Source organism: Bombina bombina, chromosome 3, assembly GCF_027579735.1.
Source record: "Bombina bombina isolate aBomBom1 chromosome 3, aBomBom1.pri, whole genome shotgun sequence".
NCBI classification, from domain to species: domain Eukaryota; kingdom Metazoa; phylum Chordata; class Amphibia; order Anura; family Bombinatoridae; genus Bombina; species Bombina bombina.
In genome coordinates, this window is record NC_069501.1 from 217,025,928 (window position 1) to 217,047,536 (window position 21,609).

Here is a 21,609-nt window from a genome sequence, read left to right on the forward strand (position 1 = left end):
GGTCTTATTCCCCAAAATTCTATATCTCCTACAAAACTTACCCATATTTATTAAGCGCAAAGATCTTATAGTGTTTAGACGGGACTGCTTAAAGTTTTTATGGGGGAAGAAACGCAAGGCAATGGCTTTACATAATCTGACACTGCTTAAAACAGGGGGAGGTTTGTCACTCCCAGATTTTGAATTATCTAACCTAATATGTATGGGAAAATTCGCACTCGAATGGTTAACGGAGGCAAATTATTATGCCACAACAGAATTAGAAGAACATTTAGTGGCCCCATATACGTTAAAAGCACAGATACATTGTAAAGGGGAATTACCAGATAAGGTTAAAAAAATTACCGTGATAAAGAATGTAATTCTGGCATGGCATAAACTTATGAAAATTTTTCTAATAAACTCTGAATATTCAGAATATTTGACAATAACGGGGAATCCTAAGTTTATACCTGGCAATAGAATCTAAAATATTCCATAGATGGAAAATGAAGGGTTTGATCTCCGTGTATCAATTAAGAAATAAAGAAACAAGAGGATGTAAAACATTTCAAGACCTCAAAAAAGAATTTTAAATCCCTAATAAAGAGTTTTTTGCCTATCTGCAAGTGCGGCACTTCTTTCAAGAACTAAATAAAGATTTTAAAGAAGATAATTGGAGTGGAGGGATTAAAATGGTTGTAAATCTGTATAGTCAAGGAACCCATTCTATATCTTTCTTTTATAAAACAATTAAAAAGTTTCAGGAGATAACAAGAATAGGGGCATTGGCAGCAAGTTGGGTTCGGTCAGTGGAGAAGCTACAAAAGAGCTTTGACATGGTAGAAAAAGCAACTTTGTCTACGGGATGGAGAGAATCTCATATTAAAGTAATAAATAAGGCATATATTACTCCAGCTGTAAAAGCAAAATGGGAAAAAAATGTGGAAAATAAATGCTGCAAATGCAGTTTGCCACTAGCAGACCTAGTTCATTGCTTGTGGATATGTCCAAAAATTCAAAAATTCTAGGGTAAGTTGAATTATTGGTTGAACAAAATTAATAAGAAAGAGATTAAATTAGATAAAGATGATATTTTGTTTATGTTTCAAACCCCTAATTCACAAGTAAACTCTAGTTTTGTGAATACGGTAATACTAGTAGGGAGATCATTAATATTAAAATATTGGAAAGCCAAAAAATGTCCCAATTTGGCAGAATGTATCAATAAGATTAAGGGACAATTGATAGTGGAACAATATGACACTTCAGTTAATTCCGAATCGCAAATTAAATGTTTCTTTAGAAAATGGAAAAAGTTTATTCAATCATTTTCTGAAGAACAAGTACGGTTAATATATCCTTTTAGGAATTCAGAAACTCTGACTAACACGGTTGCTAGAAATGAATTTCCTAGCTATGACTAGGCTAGGTACGAATTGGGAGGATGGGGACCGGAGTGGGTGGGGGAGAGGAGGATTACATTTTTTTTTTTTTATTTTTTTTTTATATTTTTATTTTTTTTCTCCTCAAATGTATTTTATGTTGGATTAAAAGAATGTAAGCAGACCGAGGATCCAGTCAAGGTTGTATTAGTATAAACTGGAGAGGATTGTGAATATTAGTTGTGGGCAACAAGTAGAGATGGATTCTAGTATCTTTTGAAGTTTATGTATAAGTTTGTTTTGATTATCCAGTACCCTCAATTGTAACATAGCATGGGAGATATGACAGCCTTGCGAGGCTCACTTTTCTGTTTAAAGATTTATTGTGTATGTATTATTTGCATTGACAATAAAAATAAAAAAAATAAAAAATGCCGAGAGCGTATGCTGTCGACATTTATCGTTGTGCACCGGACATGATCCGCTATATCGGATCATGTCCGCTCGCAACATCATAAATAGGCCCCCTAATGTCCTTCACCACGGAACTTGCTCTATGCACTGAGAAATCAATCATTACGAGATAGATACAGATCCATTATTTAAAATGGAGCTAAACTTGCAATTCTAAGTAAAGCCAAAAATCTTTAGGAATTGAGATGTTGCGCACAATGTTTAGACACATAAAACCATCTTTTTTAATACCTAACAATTAAACATTTGCCTTATAACTATGTTGTTAGCTAATTTACATTTCTGTAGCAATCGCATATATTTTTGAGATCTGGGTGATGGTTCTAGAAACTGGATAGACAACTGGATGGACAGAGAGACAGATTACACAAGATTAAAATGTATCCTAGATAGGTTGGTATCTTTAGTTAAAAAGCGGGGACATAAAGCCTGCCCATTTTTGGAGCACTATATGGCAGCAATTGTTCAGGAATGTTATCCATTTGCAAGAGCACTAGATGGCAGCACTATTTCCTGTCATGTAGTGCTCCAGACATCTAACTAGGTATCTCTTCAACAAGGAATATCATGGGAACAAAACAAATTTGATAATAAAAGTAAATTGGAAACTTTAAAAACTGTATGCTCTGTCTGAATCACAAAAACAAACGGCGAGTTTACGAGTCTTGTGTTAGCCTTAAAAAGCAGCGTTGAGGGGTCCCAACGCTGCTTTTTAACGCCTGCTGGTACTACGAGTCAGGCAGGAAAGGGTCTACCGCTCACTTTTTTTCCGCGATTTTAGCTTACCGCAAATCCCCTTACGTCAATTGCGTATCCTATCTTTTTAATGGGATTTGCCGGTATTACGATCGCCTGAAAAAGTTAGCAGTAGACCCTCTCCTGTCCAGACTCCTACCGCATTTAAAAGTCAGTAGTTAAGAGTTTTATGGGCTAACGCCGTAACATTAAAACTCTTAACTAAAGTGCTAAAAGTACACTAACACCCATAAACTACCTATTAACCCCTAAACCGAGCCCCCCCCCCCACATTGGAAAAACTTAACTAAAATGTTTAACCCCTAATCTGCCGACCGTACATCGCCGCCACTTTAATAAATATATTAACCCCTAAACCGCCGCACTCCCGCCTCGCAAACACTAGTTAAATTTTATTAACCCCTAATCTGCCGTACCTAACATCACCGACACCTACCTACATTTATTAACCCCTATTAACCCCTAATCTTCCGACCCCAACATCGCCGCTACAATAGTTACATTGTAGCTAGCTTAGGATTTATATTTATTTTACAGGCAAATTTGTATTTATTTTATCTAGGTAGAATAGTTATTAAATAGTTATTAACTATTTAATAACTACCTAGCTAAAATAAGTACAAAATTACCTGTAAAATAAACACTAACCTAAGTTACAATTACACCTAACACTACACTATAATTAAACTAATTACCTAAACTACCTACAATTAATTACAATTAAATTAAATAAACTAAATTACGAAAAAAAAACACTAAATTACAGAAAAAAAAAAGAATTACAAGAATTTTAAACTAATTACACCTAATCTAATCCCCCTAATAAAATAAAAAAGCCCCCCAAAATAATAAAATTCCCTACCCTATACTAAATTACAAATAGCCCTTAAAAGGGCCTTTTGCGCGGCATTGCCCCAAAGTAATCAGCTCTTTCACCTGTAAAAAAAAAAATACAATACCCCCCAACATTAAAACCCACCACCCACACACCCAACCCTACTCTAAAACCCACCCAATCCCCCCTTAAAAAAACCTAACACTACCCCCTTGAAGATCACCCTACCTTGAGCTGTCTTCACCCAGCCGGGCACAAGTGGTCCTCCAGAGGGTCCGAAGTCTTCATCCTATCCGGCCAGAAGAGGACATCCAGACCGGCAGAAGGCTTCATCCAGGCGGGATCTTCTATCTTCATCCTTCCAGAGCGGAGCGGGTCCATCTTCAAGTCATCCGACGCAGAGCATCCTCTTCATCCGACGGCTGATGACTGAATGACTGGTCCTTTAAATGACGTCATCCAAGATGGCATCCCTTGAATTACGATTGGCTGATAGAATCCTATCAGCCAATCGGAATTAAGGTAGGAAAAATCCTATTGGCTGATGCAATCAGCCAATAGGATTGACCTCGCATTCTATTGGCTGATTGGAACAGCCAATAAAATGCGAGCTCAATCCTACTGGCTGATTGGATCAGCCAATCGGATTGAACTTCAATCCTATTGGCTGATTGCATCAGCCAATAGGATTTTTCCTACCTTAATTCCTATTGGCTGATAGGATTCTATCAGCCAATTGGAATTCAAGGGACGCCATCTTGGATGACGTCATTTAAAGGACCAGTCATTCAGTCGTCAGCCGATTGGGTGGGTTTTAGAGTAGGGTTGGGTGTGTGGATGGTGGGTTTTAATGTTGGGGGGGGTATTGTATTTTTTTTTACAGGTGAAAGAGCTGATTACTTTGGGGCAATGCCCCGCAAAAGGCCCTTTTAAGGGCTATTTGTAATTTAGTATAGGGTAGGGAATTTTATTATTTTGGGGGGCTTTTTTATTTTATTAGGGGGATTAGATTAGGTGTAATTAGTTTAAAATTCTTGTAATTATTTTTTTTTCTGTAATTTAGTGTTTGTTTTTTTCGTAATTTAGTTTATTTAATTTAATTGTAATTAATTGTAGGTATTTTAGGTAATTAGTTTAATTATAGTGGTAGTGTTAGGTGTAATTGTAACTTAGGTTAGGGTTTATTTTACAGCTAATTTTGTACCTATTTTAGCTAGGTAGTTATTAAATAGTTAATAACTATTTAATAACTATTGTACCTAGTTAAAATAAATACAAAGTTGCCTGTAAAATAAAAATAAACCCTAAGCTAGCTACAATGTAACTATTAGTTATATTGTAGCTAGCATAGGGTTTATTTTATTGGTAAGTATTTAGTTTTAAATAGGATTAATTTATTTAATTATGTTAAATTTATTTTGTTTAATTTAAATTATATTTAAGTTAGGGGGGGTTAGACTTAGGGTTAGACTTAGGTTTAGGGGTTAATTAATTTAATATAGTAGTGGCGACGTTGGGGTTGGAAGATTAGGGGTTAATAAATTTAATATAGTTGCGGCGACGTGGGGGGGGGGGCAGATTAGGGGTTAATAAATATAATGTAGGTGTCGGCGATGTTGGGGGCAGTAGATTAGGGGTTCATAAGTATAATGTAGGTGGCGGCGGTGTCCGGAGCGGCAGATTAGTTGTTAATAATATAATGTAGGTGTCAGCGATAGCGGGGGCGGCAGATTAGGGGTTAATAAGTGTAAGATTAGGGGTGTTTAGACTGGGGGTTCATGTTAGGTGCAGACATAACTTTTATTTCCTCATAGGAAACAATGGGGCTGCGTTAGGAGCTGAACGCTGCTTTTTTGCAGGTGTTAGTTTTTTTTTTCAGCCAGCTCAGCCCCATTGTTTCCTATGGGGAAATCGTGCACAAGCACGTTTTGCCAGCTTACCACTACCGTAAGCAACGCTGGTATTGAGGTGAGATGTGGAGCTAAATTTTGCTCAACGCTCACTTTTCTGAGGCTAACGCCGGCTTGCAGAAAACTCGTAATACCAGCGTTGGCTTAAGTGAGCGGTAAGAAAAAAAGGCTCGTTAGCCCAGCACAGCCTTACCAACAAAAACTCGTAATCTAGGCGTAAGTTTGGAATACGCCTTTAAACAAGGAAAGTAGAAGTTTGAAATTTAAAAAAATGTTTAAGTGCCAACAAATCCCTATTGAAGATAATCTGCATATCGAGTTAGTTATTTAACACCTGTCTGTGATACTTCACTATATGATAAATGTAAAAGTACAAATGGCATTATAAATAGGACAGATATTGCTGGTGTATTGAAATTCGAAGCTCTAGGCATTCAAGGCACTTAATATTTCCCATTTACAATTTAAAAATTTCAGAGGGAACAAAGTAAAATTGACTTTAATATACCTTTATATTTAAACCTAAGTCATAAATTAAAATAGGAAAAAAAGCAGAAAAAACCAAATGAGAATTGGCTCAGTAGACTTAACGCAGTCAAAATGATAATACTACCAACAATTCTATACCTTTTGCAGACTTTACCCATTCCTCTCCCTGAACAAGTACTCTATCAACTACAAAAAATGTTGCCCTCCTTTATATGGGCACATAAGCGCCCACGAATAGCTACAGCTACGCTCTACCACCCTAAAGAATTAGGAGGCGCTGGGGCACCAAATTTACAACACTACAGATTGGCGACCTTTATGACCAGGATAGTAGACTGGTACAAACATGCATCCGACAAAGAATGGGTTCAGTTGGAACATCATTTAGCTAATGACATTAATTTAGGTGGGCAATGCTGGCTCCCTTCTAACCAAAGGCCACTTCCGACCACAGCATCTGTGGCAACCCGAGAAACATATAGACTCTGGGACAAGACCATAAAGAAACACACACATATTTCCACAGCATGCTCACCATTGACCCCATTGGTAGGGAACACTTCCTGCCCACTTAATCTAAAGATGAAGAAGACACACTCACTGGGCATAAGAGAATCTTTTCCTGTTTGTGTTTTTTTCTCAGCTGGGAAATTGAAACCACAAACTGAACTTATTACCTGTTATGGCCATAGATTTCAAGACTGGCTCACCTATTTGCAATTATCACACTTCCTCTCTACACACCCATCTAAAACCCACTTGACCCACCCACTCACTGCATTTGAGAATATGTGTATTAACCCATTACCCAACAGAAGTATCCTCTCTCTGGTATATAGACAGATATTAGCCACCTACTCCAGAACATTACCCTCCTATGTAGACAAATGGGAAAGAGAAGCTGAAAGCTCTCTTCCAAAACAGACATGGTATGACATATTTGCATGCATGAGTAAATCATCCTCCTCAATTTCCATTTTGGAAATGAACGTTAAATTAATGTGCAGATGGTATTACACTCCAGCTTGCCTCCACCAACTTTTCCCTAGTGTATCCACAACTTGTTGAAGAGGCTGCCAGGATAGTGGGACTCCGTTCCACATCTGGTGGCAATGCCCAGTAGCTAAAACATATTGGGAGTCAATCAAAAAAGAAATTGACAGGGCACTGAACATTTCTCTACCTTTTAACATTTGGACTTTTTTCTTTAACCTTTTCCCTAAAATAACATGTAAATAAACTTAGGTTAGCACTTTTGACAATATTGGTCAACTCGGGGAAAAATAGGATACCTCTGAGTTGGAAAAAACCTGAACTCCCTTTAGTAACTATATGGAAAAACGTAGTCATACATACCTTAACATTAGAAAAATATCATTATGGACTAATTAACCGAAAGGATGACTATCTCTCCATATGCTTTATATGGGAGGAATATCTGAATGTAGGACATGTGACACCCCAAAAAACTATGGTCTAAGACAAATGGTCAAGACACAAAGTAATTTTACAGGACACTTTTGTTTTTCTAGTATTGGATTTAGAAAATGGAATGCTAAGTATCAAGGTAACCATTCTTAGATAACTGCATGTATACTCTGGGACTTTTATTATCTCCTAGGTAGCAAGGAAACTCTTTGTCTGCAAACTTGTTAAAAATTGTTGATATTTTGAAGCAATAATCTTGATATATATATCTTCAAATGATGATGTATGCTTTTGAATTCATTAATAAAAAATTAAAAAAAACAAAAAAAAACAAAAGGAGAATATAATGATTTTCTCAAAATGGCTTGGAGTGCTTACTTTCGGGTAACAACAATTGGCAACTAAAACTTTTACTTATTTAAATCCTCTAAATTGTTGTCTTCATGCAAATAAATTAGATATTATTTTCATACTGTATTCATGCATTTAACCTTAACATCATAAATCATTATACAGAGAAACACTGTACTGTGCAGTGTGCATGCTATAATATATTGCAGTAATGGACCTACTGCAACAATTTGTTAGGGCCACCCAAAGTTAACTCAGCAGTAAGCAATAGTAATAATATACGCTTCTCTGTGAAATGCTTTTAGATAGATAGACACAAGGCCGGCTCAAGATATTGTGCTGCCTGGGTCCAAGAATGAAATGATGCCCCCCAGTAGTAACATTACTGATTAGCATATCAACCTACTAGCCTGGCTGCTGACCTTACTAAGCCTGCCTACCTGCATGCTACAAATGCTTATGCACAATTGTGCAATAAGTGGGATGGTAGTTAGGGAAGAGATGTACTTGTCCCACCTTGAATGTCGCCCCTGACAGGTTCTGTGTATTTGAGCATGATGAGCTTATTCTGCTGGAAGTCTGTGACTCCCCCCACAGAGACAGAAGATAGGAGTAGTCTGGGTCTGACTGTGACTGACTCTGTCACTGAAGTGCTGCCCCTTGTCAAGTACTGCCTGGGTCCATTGGACCTACTTGGTCCCATGGTTGACATGGCCCTGGATAAACAGACAGATGATAGATAGATAGATAGATAGATAGATAGACAGACAGATAGATAGATAAAATGTTCCCCTGCAATAGGATTGTACACACGTCTATGTATAGACTGGCTGATACCCAACTCCCCAGCATTTGGGCCTTGGTGCCACTGCACCTGCTGCACCAATGTTAGTTCTGCTCCTGATATGTTGTAATGGGTTGGATAAATAAATAACTCTTGTTTGTTTGTTTGTTTTTTGTTTGTTTTTTTTGGATTGCAAATTCATTTTTTTCTCGCTTAACAGCGATATGGAAAATACTTTATTGGCATAAACAATAATACAATAGTTATATTTATGTGCCCATTACTTAAAAAGAAAAGATCAAAGTCTAAAGGAAATAAACTAGATTTATTGTAGAGTACTTAAACATAGCTGTAAATAGTATGCATATAGTCTATGGGCTGAAAATAGAGCATCCAGCTAGTTTCCGCATAATAATACACAGCTTGATGTATTTTCATATTTAACCGCTTGCCTGTGCATGATGAGAACGGATGGTCATGCAAACTGCTGCCTGTGAGTGCATGACAACTGGTTCTTGTTAAAAGGTGACCCATTTAACACAAGCAATCATATCCCTAAATCCTGTTTCTAGCCAGAAATGTATCCAAACAATTTTTAAATGATCTAAGGTATTGGCATTCACTACCTCCTTTGGTAATGAGTTTCACAATTTTATTGCTTTTACAGTTAAAAAAAAGTTTTCATTTCAATATTTAATATTCAGTATGTGTTTTACTGTGTATGTACTGTAAATATTTTACATTTGAATTTTCTTCACATAGGGTACAATATAAAAAAGAACAAACTAGGTAGACCACAAAGGTAGCAGAACGTTTAATGCAGCTTAAATTTTTGTACTTATTCACTTTAACAAACAATTCAAATTGGTCACCTTGTGGAATATAATCACATACATTACATCTTGGATTACCACATCTATAGGTGCCTTTTACTTGCATCTAGAAGCTGCCTGGTTCAACCTGTTTCAAAGAACTAGCAGACAAAATATTACTAATACTTAAAGGGACATTAAACACTTTAAGATGGTAATATAAAGTGATAAATCCAATATATAATATAAACTCTGCAATTTACTTTTATTATTTATTTTGTTCCCTTTTCCTGTAATTCCATTCTGAAATTGTGAGCTTTTCAGTTCCTGCTAGAAATGGACCTGCAGAACAATGTTATATGCCACAAAGCCATTGGCTGAACACTCTAGTGACCTATTTTTTAACTGTCCCTAATTGGCCACAGCAGAGAAGGTAACCTAAGTTACAACATGGCAGCTCCCATTGTTTTATAGACACAAAAACTTTACACTTAGTTTGTCAATGTTTAAACAGGTAATGACACTCTAAAAAATACATCTACATGTTATTTTTAGACTAATCTTTTCTTTGAATGCATCATTCTATCCAGCATTTTGTAGTGTTTAATGTTGCTTCCCCCCGTGAATAACTTTATTAAATGTATTACCAGCACAGACATAATATCGAAAGAAATTTCTGTATAGTTTTACAAACATCCTTATAATGGTTACTATAATTTGCTGTAAATATGCTGTTCTTTTTTTGTTTATAGTTTGTGTCCTAGTTCCTTTACTTTTGTTCATCAGCTGTGATTCTTGTATACTGTAATAGATATCCTACCATCATAATCACCCATTAATTTTATATCTAAAAAGAAAATCCCTTGCATTGTTGTTTACTTACTGAACAAATTTCATATCATGCTGAGCAGCACCTGACATTATATATATATATATATATATATATATATATATCCTATAATTTAAATGGCCAATTGTGTTTGTCTGAAGCTGTCATGTGCAGTAGAGACTGCGTGAGGACAAACACATCTGGCCTTTAACAGACTGACCTGGCATCTGCCGAGTGCCGACCGGATGTGAGGGGGCTTGATGTGGGCGGGGCCAAGAGTGGCGCGGGCATGGGTGGGCGGGGCCAGATGTGATGCGGATGGGGCGGGGCCAAGAGAGACACAGGCCGGGCTGGACGGGGGCGGACGTGACACGGGTGTGGCTGGGCGGGACCGGGTGTTGCACAGGCGGGGCCTGGTGTGGTGTGGCGTGGGCCGGGCCGGCATGAGGGAGCTCAAAAGCAGGATGATGGAAGGAGAGCAAAAGACAAAGAGGTGGGATAGAGAGAGCAAAAGAGGGGGATAGAGAGAGCAAAAGAGAGGTAGAGAGACAGCAAAAGAGAGGGGGGAGGGAGAGCGCAAAAGAGGGGAGATAGAGAGAGCAAAAGAGAGGGAGAGAGACAGCAAAAGAGATGGGGAGAAAGGGGAGAGAGGGAGCAAAAGAGAGGGGGAGAGTGTAAAAGAGGGGGGAAAGCGCAAAAGAGGGGAAAGAGAGACAGAGAGAGAGCTCAAAAGAGAGGGGGAAGAGATGGAGGAGAGAGAGCAAGAGAGGGGGGAGGGAGAGAGAGTAAAAGAGGGGAGAGGAGCAAAAGAGAGGGGGAGAGAGAGCAAAAGATAGGGGAGGAAAGAGAGAGCAAAAGAGGGGGGATAGAGAGAGCAAAAGAGAGGGAGAGAGACAGCAAAAGAAAGGGGAGAGAGAGCAAAAGAGGGGAGATAGCGAGAGCAAAAGAGAGGGAGGAGAAAGGGGAGATAGAGAGCAAAATAGAGGGTGGAGAGAGAGCAAAAGAGAGGGTGGAGAGCGCAAAAAAGGAGAGAGAGCGAGACAGAGAGAGCGCAAAAGAGATGCAGGGAAGAAAGAGGGGGAGAGAGAGAGCAAAAGAGAGGGGGGAGAGAGAGAGCAAAAGAGAGGTGGGAAAGAGAGAGAGCAAAAGAGAGGTGAGAGAGAGCAAAAGAGAGGGGGAGAGAAAGAGCAAAAGAGAGGGGGATTAAGACAGCAAAAGAGAGGGGGGAGAGAGAGAGCAAAAGCGAGGGGGAGAGAGAGAGCAAAAGAGAGGTGGGAAAGAGAGAGAGCAAAAGAGAGGGGAAGATAGAGAGCATAAGAGAGGGGGAAAGAGAGCAAAAGAGAGGGGGAGAGAGACAGCAAAAGAGAGGGGGGATAGAGAGAGCAAAAGAGAGGGGAGAGAGAGAGCAAAAGAGAGGTGGGAAAGAGATAGAGATCAAAAGAGAGGGGGAGATAGAGAGCATAAGAGAGGGGGAAAGAGAGCAAAATAGAGGGAGAGAGCAAAAGAGAGGGGGAGAGAGAGCAAAAGAGAGAGTGCAAAAGAGAGGGGGAGAGAGAGAGCAAAAGAGAGGGGGAGAGAGAGAACAATAGAGAGGGGAGAGAGAGAGCACAAGAGGGGGGATAGAGAGAGCACAAGAGGGGGGATAGAGAGAGCACAAGAGGGGGATAGAGAGAGCAAAAGATGGGGGGGAGAGATCAAAAGAGAGGGAGAGAAACAGCAAAAGAGAGGGGGTGAGAGACAGCAAAAGAGAGGGGGAGAGAGAGCAAAAGAGAGGGGGAGAATGCAAAAGAGAGGAGAAGAGAGAGCGCAAAAGAGAGGGAGGAAAAGAGAGGGGAGAGAGAGAGCAAAAGAGAGGGGGAGAGAGAGAACAAAAGAGAGGGGGGAGAGAGAGAGCAAAAGAGAGGGGAGAGAGAGGGGAGAGAGAGCAAAACAAAGGGAGAGAGACAGCAAAAGAGAGGGGGGAAAGGAGAGAGAGCAAAAGAGAGGGGAGAGAGTGCAAAAGAGTGGGGGAGAGCACAAAAGAGGGAAGAGAGAGAGCGTGCAAAAGAGAGGGGGAGAAGAGAGGGAGGAGAGAGAGAGAGCAAAAGAGAGGGGAGAGAGAGCAAAAGAGAGGGGGAAAGAGAGCAAAAGAGAGGGGAGAGTGGAAAAGAGAGGGGAGAGAGCGCAAATGATAGGGGGAACGAGAGGGGGTACAAGAGGGGAGAGAGAGAGCAATAGAGAGGGGAGAGAGAGAGCAAGAGAGAGGAGGAGAGAGAGAGCATAAGAGAGGAGAGAGAGAGAAAAAGAGAGGGGGAGAGAGAGAGAGCAAAAGAGAGGGGAGGGAGACAGCAAAAGAGAGGGGGAAAGAAAGCAAAATAAAGGGGAGAGAGAGAGCAAAAGAGGGACGATAGAGAAAGCAAAAGAGGGACAATAGAGAGAGCAAAAAAGAGGGGGGAGAGAGAGAGAGCAAAAGAGACTGGGTACACGGTCGGGCATAAGGGAGCTCAAAATAGAGCAAAAGAGAGGGGGGAGAGAGAGAGTAAAAGAGAAGTGAGAGAGAGAGCAAAAGAGAGGGGGAGAAAGAGAGCAAAAGAGAGGGGGAGAGAGAGAGCAAAAGAGAGGGAGAGAGAAAGAGCAAAAGAAAGGGGGTGAGAGACAGCAAAAGAGAGGGGGGAGAGAGAGCACAAGAGGGGGGATAGAGAGAACAAAAGAGAGGGAGAGAGACAGCAAAAGAGAGGGGGAGAGAGACAGCAAAAGAAAGGGGAGAGAGAGCAAAAGAGAGGGGGGAGAGCTCAAAAGAGAGGAAAAGAGAGAGTGCAAAAGAGAGGGAGGAAAAGAGAGAGAGCAAAAGAGAGGGGAGAGAGAGAGAACAAAAGAGAGGGGAGAGGGAGAGCGCAAAAGAGGGGAGATAGAGAGAGCAAAAGAGAGGGAGAGAGACAGCAAAAGAGATGGGGAGAAAGGGGAGAGAGGGAGCAAAAGAGAGGGGGAGAGTGCAAAAGAGGGGGGAAAGCACAAAAGAGGGGAAAGAGAGACAGAGAGAGAGCTCAAAAGAGAGGGGGAAGAGATGGAGGAGAGAGAGCAAGAGAGGGAGGAGGGAGAGAGAGTAAAAGAGGGGAGAGGAGCAAAAGAGAGGGGGAGAGAGAGCAAAAGATAGGGGAGGAAAGAGAGAGCAAAAGAGGGGGGATAGAGAGAGCAAAAGAGAGGGAGAGAGACAGCAAAAGAAAGGGGAGAGAGAGAGAGCAAAAGAGGGGAGATAGCGAGAGCAAAAGAGAGGGAGGAGAAAGGGGAGATTGAGAGCAAAAGAGAGGGTGGAGAGAGAGCAAAAGAGAGGGTGGAGAGCGCAAAAAATGAGAGAGAGCGAGACAGAGAGAGCGCAAAAGAGATGCAGGGAAGAAAGAGGGGGAGAGAGAAAGCAAAAGAGAGGGGGGAGAGAGAGAGCAAAAGAGAGGTGGGAAAGAGAGAGAGCAAAAGAGAAGTGAGAGAGAGCAAAAGAGAGGGGGAGAGAAAGAGCAAAAGAGAGGGGGATTAAGACAGCAAAAGAGAGGGGGAGAGAGAGAGCAAAAGAGAGGGGGAGAGAGAGAGCAAAAGAGAGGTGGGAAAGAGAGAGAGCAAAAGAGAGGGGAAGATAGAGAGCATAAGAGAGGGGGAAAGAGAGCAAAAGAGAGGGGAGAGAGTCAGCAAAAGAGAGGGGGGATAGAGAGAGCAAAAGAGAGGGGAGAGAGAGAGCAAAAGAGAGGTGGGAAAGAGAGAGAGATCAAAAGAGAGGGGGAGATAGAGAGCATAAGAGAGGGGGAAAGAGAGCAAAATAGAGGGAGAGAGCAAAAGAGAGGGGGGAGAGAGCAAAAGAGAGGGGGAGAGAGAGAGCAAAAGAGAGGGGGAGAGAGAAAACAATAGAGAGGGGAGAGAGAGAGCACAAGAGGGGGGATAGAGAGAGCACAAGAGGGGGGATAGAGAGAGCACAAGAGGGGGATAGAGAGAGCACAAGATGGGGGGGAGAGATCAAAAGAGAGGGAGAGAAACAGCAAAAGAGAGGGGGTGAGAGACAGCAAAAGAGAGGGGGAGAGAGAGCAAAAGAGAGGGGGATATTGCAAAAGAGAGGAGAAGAGAGAGCGCAAAAGAGAGGGAGGAAAAGAGAGGGGAGAGAGAGAGCAAAAGAGAGGGGGAGAGAGAGAACAAAAGAGAGGGGGGAGAGAGAGAGCAAAAGAGAGGGGAGAGAGAGCAAAACAAAGGGAGAGAGACAGCAAAAGAGAGGGGGGAAAGGAGAGAGAGCAAAAGAGAGGGGAGAGAGTGCAAAAGAGTGGGGGAGAGCACAAAAGAGGGAAGAGAGAGAGCGTGCAAAAGAGAGGGGGAGAAGAGAGGGGGGAGAGAGAGAGAGCAAAAGAGAGGGGAGAGAGAGCAAAAGAGAGGGGGAAAGAGAGCAAAAGAGAGGGGAGAGTGGAAAAGAGAGGGGAGAGAGCGCAAATGATGGGGGGAACGAGAGGGGGTACAAGAGGGGAGAGAGAGAGCAATAGAGAGGGGAGAGAGAGAGCAAGAGAGAGGAGGAGAGAGAGAGAGCATAAGAGAGGAGAGAGAGAGAAAAAGAGAGGGGGAGAGAGAGAGAGCAAAAGAGAGGGGAGGGAGACAGCAAAAGAGAGGGGGAAAGAAAGCAAAATAAAGGGGAGAGAGAGAGCAAAAGAGGGACGATAGAGAAAGCAAAAGAGGGACAATAGAGAGAGCAAAAAAGAGGGGGGAGAGAGAGAGAGCAAAAGAGACTGGGTACACGGGCGGGCATAAGGGAGCTCAAAATAGAGCAAAAGAGAGGGGGGAGAGAGAGAGCAAAAGAGAAGTGAGAGAGAGAGCAAAAGAGAGGGGGAGAAAGAGAGCAAAAGAGAGGGGGAGAGAGAGAGCAAAAGAGAGGGAGAGAGAAAGAGCAAAATAAAGGGGGTGAGAGACAGCAAAAGAGAGGGGGGAGAGAGAGCACAAGAGGGGGGATAGAGAGAACAAAAGAGAGGGAGAGAGACAGCAAAAGAGAGGGGGAGAGAGACAGCAAAAGAAAGGGGAGAGAGAGCAAAAGAGAGGGGGGAGAGCTCAAAAGAGAGGAAAAGAGAGAGTGCAAAAGAGAGGGAGGAAAAGAGAGAGAGCAAAAGAGAGGGGAGAGAGAGAGAACAAAAGAGATGGGAGAGAGAGAGAGAACAAAAAAGAGGGGAGAGAGAGAACAAAAAAGAGGGGAGAGAGAGCAAAAGAGAGGGGTGAGAGCACAAAAGAGAGGGGGAGAGCTCAAAAGAGAGGAAAAGAGGGAGTGCAAAAGAGAGGGAGGAAAAGAAAGAGAGCAAAAGAGAGGGGAGAGAGAGAACAAAAGAGAGGGGAGAGAGAGAGAACAAAAAAGAGGGGAGAGAGAGCAAAAGAGAGGGGAGATGGAGCAAAAAAAAGGGGAGAGAGAGCAAAAGAGTGGGGGAAAGAGAGCAAAAGAGAGGGGAGAGTGGAAAAGAGAGGGGAGAGGGAGCGCAAACGAGAGGGGGATACAAGAGGGGGGTAAAAGAGAGGGAGAGAGCAATAGAGAGGGGAGAGAGAGCAAGAGAGAGGGGGAGAGAGAGCGCAAGAGAGAGGGGGAGAGAGAGCATAAGAGAGGAGAGAGAGAAAAAAAGAGAGGGGGAGAGAGAGAGCAAAAGAGAGGGGGAGGGAGACAGCAAAAGAGAGGGGGAAAGAAAGCAAAATAAAGGGGGTTAGAGAGAGCAAAAGAGGGACGATAGAGAGAGCAAAAGAGGGACGATAGAGAGAGCAAAAAAGAGAGGGGAGAGAGAGCAAAAGAGAGGGGGTACACGGGCGGGGCTGGGCGGGCATAATTGTGCTCAAAATAGAGCAAAAGAGAGGGGGGAGAGAGAGAGAGCAAAAGAGACTGGGTACACGGGCGGGCATAAGGGAGCTCAAAATAGAGCAAAAGAGAGGGGGGAGAGAGAGAGCAAAAGAGAAGTGAGAGAGAAAGCAAAAGAGAGGGGGAGAAAGAGAGCAAAAGAGAGGGGGAGAGAGAGAGCAAAAGAGAGGGAGAGAGAAAGAGCAAAATAAAGGGGGTGAGAGACAGCAAAAGAGAGGGGGGAGAGAGAGCACAAGAGGGGGGATAGAGAGAACAAAAGAGAGGGAGAGAGACAGCAAAAGAGAGGGGGAGAGAGACAGCAAAAGAAAGGGGAGAGAGAGCAAAAGAGAGGGGGGAGAGCTCAAAAGAGAGGAAAAGAGAGAGTGCAAAAGAGAGGGAGGAAAAGAGAGAGAGCAAAAGAGAGGGGAGAGAGAGAGAACAAAAGAGATGGGAGAGAGAGAGAGAGAACAAAAAAGAGGGGAGAGAGAGAACAAAAAAGAGGGGAGAGAGAGCAAAAGAGAGGGGTGAGAGCACAAAAGAGAGGGGGAGAGCTCAAAAGAGAGGAAAAGAGGGAGTGCAAAAGAGAGGGAGGAAAAGAAAGAGAGCAAAAGAGAGGGGAGAGAGAGAACAAAAGAGAGGGGAGAGAGAGAGAACAAAAAAGAGGGGAGAGAGAGCAAAAGAGAGGGGAGATGGAGCAAAAAAAAGGGGAGAGAGAGCAAAAGAGTGGGGGAAAGAGAGCAAAAGAGAGGGGAGAGTGGAAAAGAGAGGGGAGAGGGAGCGCAAACGAGAGGGGGATACAAGAGGGGGTAAAAGAGAGGGAGAGAGCAATAGAGAGGGGAGAGAGAGCAAGAGAGAGGGGGAGAGAGAGCGCAAGAGAGAGGGGGAGAGAGAGCATAAGAGAGGAGAGAGAGAAAAAAAGAGAGGGGGAAAGAGAGAGCAAAAGAGAGGGGGAGGGAGACAGCAAAAGAGAGGGGGAAAGAAAGCAAAATAAAGGGGGTTAGAGAGAGCAAAAGAGGGATGATAGAGAGAGCAAAAGAGGGACGATAGAGAGAGCAAAAAAGAGAGGGGAGAGAGAGCAAAAGAGAGGGGGTACACGGGCGGGGCTGGGCGGGCATAATTGTGCTCAAAATAGAGCAAAAGAGAGGGGGGAGAGAGAGAGAGCAAAAGAGAGGTGAGAGAGAGAGCAAAAGAGAGGGGGAAAAGGAGAGCAAAAGAGAGGGGGAGAGAGCAAAAGAGAGGGAGAAAGAGCAAAAGAAAGGGGGTGAGAGACAGCAAAATAGAGGGGGAGAGAGAGCACAAGATGGGAGATAGAGAGAGCAAAAGAGAGGGAGAGAGAGACAGCCAAAGAGAGGGGGAGAGAGACAGCAAAAGAGACGTGGAGAGAGACAGCAAAAGAGAGGGGAGAGAGAGCAAAAGAGAGGGGGAGAGCACAAAAGAGAAGGGGGAGGGCTCAAAAGAGAGGAAAAGAGAGAGTGCAAAAGAGATGGAGGAAAAGAGAGAGAGCAAAAGAGAGGGGAGAGAGAGAGAGAACAAAAGAGAGGGGAGAGAGAGCAAAAGAGAGGGGAGAAAGAGCAAAAAAAAGGGGAGAGAGAGTGTGCAAAAGAGAGGGAGGGGAAAGAGAGGGGGGGGAGAGAGCAAAAGAGAGGGGGAGAGTGCAAACAAGAGGGGAGAGAGAGCAAAAAGATTGGGGGAACAAGAGGGGGAAGAGAGGGGGGAGAGAGAGAGCAATAGAGAGGGGAGATTGAGAGCAAAAAAGAGGGGGAGAGAGAGAGCAAAAAAGAGGGGGAGAGAGAGAGCATAAGAGAGGGGGAGAGAGAGCATAAGAGAGGGGGAGAGAGAGAGCAAAAGAGAGGGGGAGAGAAAGAGCAAAAGAAAGGGGGAGAAAGACAGAAAAAGAGAGGAGGGGGGAAAGAGAGCAAAGGAAAGGGGAGAGAGAGAGCAAAAGAGGGGGATAGAGAGAGCAAAAAAGAGGGGGAAGAGAGAGAGAGCAAAATAGAGGGGGGAGAGGGAGAGCAAAAGAGGGGTGACAGAGAGAGTAAAAGAGAGGGAGAGAGACAACAAAAGAGAGGGGGAGAGAGAGCAAAAGAGAGGGGGAGAGAGAGCACAAAAGAGAGGGGGAGAGCACAAAAGAAAGGGGGAGAGCACAAAAGAGAGGGGGAGAGAGAGCACAAAAGAGAGGGAGGAAAAGAGGGGGAGAGAGCAAAAGAGAGGGTGAGAGAAAGAGCAAAGAGAGGGGGAAAGAGCAAAAGAGAGGGGGGATAGAGAGAGAGCAAGGGGTGGAACAGCTGTACTGCAAAAAATGGCCCGTGTAAACGGGCTTTAAGACTAGTATATGTATAAATGTCATCTATGAATCTACATTTTTATGTTGTCTGAAGAAGTTACAATTTGGACAGCTGCCACTAACCCATGAATAGGTTGGCATAAAAGAAGGCAGACTTTGCCCCTATAGCTGTCCCACGTCTATTTTCAATGGCCTTGTAGAAAAGTTGTGGGCAACTGACAGTGAAATTAAAGATACATGAAATCCCCCCCAAAAATTTCATTATTTAAACAAAGCATACAATTTTAAGAAACTTTCCATTTTATCAAATGTACTTAATTTTGTTTGAAAGAATACCTAGGTAGGTAGTGTGCACAAGTCTGGAGAACTATGGCAGGAGTTTTGCAATAAGGCTTTTCAGCACTAGATGGCAGCAGTTTGCAAAATGAATAACATTGTTAAAAGCACGCTTGCAAAAATGCTGCCATATAGTGCTTTTGACATGCCCACACTCCTGAGCCTACCTACCTGGTTTTCAACAAAGGATACCAAGAAGAGAATGGAGTAAATTTTAGAGCACAAGTAAATTATAAACTTTCTTAAAATTGTATGCCCTGTCTGAATCATTTAAGAAAATGTTGGATTTCATATGCCTTTAATTGCCCATCACTGCTTTAGTGTTCTAAAAGGGTTAGCAATTCATACATGGTATTATTATTTTAATCTCTATTTGTGTTTTAATAACAGAGTAGTTTCATTTATAATTTTAAAATGACGAGCAGGGTGCATAACTCACCTAAAATTACACAAATAATTTGACCACTGTGCTACTCATTTTTACATAATATTATTTAACACCACTAAATGACTGTTACACCGCGCTGCAGTATGTAAGAATTTTACACAAAGGGAATGCTCAAACAAGATACCATGGGCTCAGGTTTGGAAGTCCAAGGAGCCTTGTTATTTTGCTGAACCAATATGGCTTTGCAATTATTGCTGTCATGAATTCCACAATAATTTTCAGTTATGACGAGGCAAAATAAAAAGTCCCACACATAATATAAGCAGTTTCAACACCTGCTTCTTTTTAAAGCTCTATAGAAAATGTCTAGAGATTTAAGTAGTTATTTCAAATTCAGCCATGTGGAACTGAAGCAGTCGCCACATGGCTGCTTGGTCTTTGCTTTGATGACCGATCTGGTGCCGCAGATTCAGTAGTACTGTGTAATTGTATTACAGACAGTCAGATTAGATTGATCAGACAATGGCCTCTAGTTATCAATGTCTGTCGGACCTGATCCGACAGTGCGGATCAGGTCCGACAGACATCGCTGAATACGGCGAGCAATGCGCTCGCCGTATTCAGCATTGCACCAGCAGCTCACAAGAGCTGCTGGTGCAACGCCGCCCCCTGCAGACTTGCAGCCAATAGGCCGCCAGCAGGGGGGTGTCAATCAACCCGATCGTACTCGATCGGGTTGATTTCCGGTGACGTGTGTCCACCTGCTCAGAGCAGGCGGACAGATTATGGAGCAGCGGTCTTTGTGACCGCTGCTTCATAACTGCTGTTTGTGGCGAGCCTGCAGGCTCGCCAGAAACACGGGGCATCGAGCTCCATTCGGAGCTTGATACATATGCCCCAATGTCTATAGAAATCAAAAAAACATTTGTAGGTTTAGAGTTGTGTTTCTGACCACTACTGAATAATAGGTTTGTAAGAAATTATGAGAGACTTACAAGTGACATTGTTAATTTTTTAGCACATTGCATCTACCCAGAATTAAAGGGAGTAGGGACACTCAGGTCAAATTAAATTTTCATGATTCAGATACAGCATGTAATTTTAAACAACTTTCCAATTTACTTCCATTAAAAAAAATGTGCACAGTCTTTTATATTTACAAGTTTTGAGTCACCAGCTCCTACTGAGCATGTGCAAGAATTCACAGAATATAAGTATATGCATTTGTGATTGGCTGATTGCTATCACATGGTACAGGGGGAGTGGAAATATACATAACTTTGAAATTTGTAAGAAAAAAAATCTACTACTCATTTAAAATTCAGAGTAAATGTTATTGTATTGTCTTGTTATCTTGCATTTGTTGATTATGCAAATCTATTGTGTTTACTGGTCCTTTAAGTAGCATCATTTATAACATTTTGAATAATTATTGTTGTATTTATGACCCATCTTACTTCTCTGTGTGTTAGATGATCATATTTATCATAATTAGTTATTTTACTCAACAAGATTTAGCAGAGCTACACTTAAAAAAAAAAAAGTATGGGACCTTGTAATGCACCTGAGATAAGGTTAGCGTCTGTTCAAGTAAGGACCCATTGGCATGAGAAATCAATGACTCAAGTAACACAGTCTCAACTCCGTGGATTAGTCCCAGGACGTGACTAAAGGGTCTTAACAGAAGAGAGGCCAGACAGTCCAAGGTCAGACAACTTACGGGCAGCACAGGTACAAGATCAGTATCCAAAGACAGGTCAAGTTCAGGCAGTAGTCAGCAACTTGCAGGCAGCAGAGGTACAGAATCAGGATCCAAAGAGACGTCAACAGGAAACAAGCACAAGGTCAAATAATGGTTGAGCAACAGAAGATGGCACACCCAGGATTACACCAACAAATGGGCACAGAATTGATGGGATTGCATCAATTTATAGTGCCAAGCAGAGCAAAGAATTTGCACCAAAACGGCTGCAAAAAAATCATGTGACTGCCTCCAAAAAATGATGCAACGGACGCAAACAAAATGTCAGAATCTGACACCAAAAGATGGTTGCCAAGATAGAGGTAGCTAGGCAACCAAAAAAAACACAGGGGCCGCATTGTGACAGGCCTGACCAAAAATATAACTTTGCAGAGAACAGATTCCTATTTCGAACTGTAGACACATTGGGGCAAATATCCACAATCACAAGGGCCTTCCAATACTTTGATTACCTCAATACTCAAGTTCTGCTGCAACCTCTGCTCATAATTCCTCAACATAAGCAGAATTGTCAACTGTCTCTCTACTTGACTACTTCTCCTTATGTCTTAGAACATTCTAAAAAAATCCCAACATTTCTGGAAAATTTCCTTTGGTTGAAACCTTCTAGCTTTTCTTCTGCTACAGTTTCTTCTTTCTTGACTAGGCTGTCTAAGATGCCTTATGCTCATTCAGCTGCAGCAAATAATAGTGCTTAAGAGTGTCATCTAAAGCTGCCACATTCTACATTATATGCTATCTGTGCAGAGGATACTGTCTATACCCAAATCTATGGTTATACCTTGCACAGAACTTATTACTTCTTTGCATGTCAGGGAATGGGAGGATTAGCAAGCACATTCTTCTTTCAGGAATTCAATGGATTTATGATTTTATAGCTGTAGCCATATGTAAATCAATAAATATGTACCTCATTCTAACATAGTCATCTTGCACTTTATATTGAAATATGCTCTTCCTTCTGTAAATCTGTGATTTTTTAAAAACGTCATTATTTT

The 21,609-nt window shown here is 42.2% G+C and overlaps 1 protein-coding gene across 1 annotated transcript in view; it reads left to right on the forward strand.

The window, feature by feature from the left end:
• TMIGD1 (transmembrane and immunoglobulin domain containing 1) overlaps nucleotides 1-21,609 on the forward strand; it is a 121,504-nt gene that overhangs the window by 40,883 nt on the left and 59,012 nt on the right. The window lies entirely within an intron of this gene.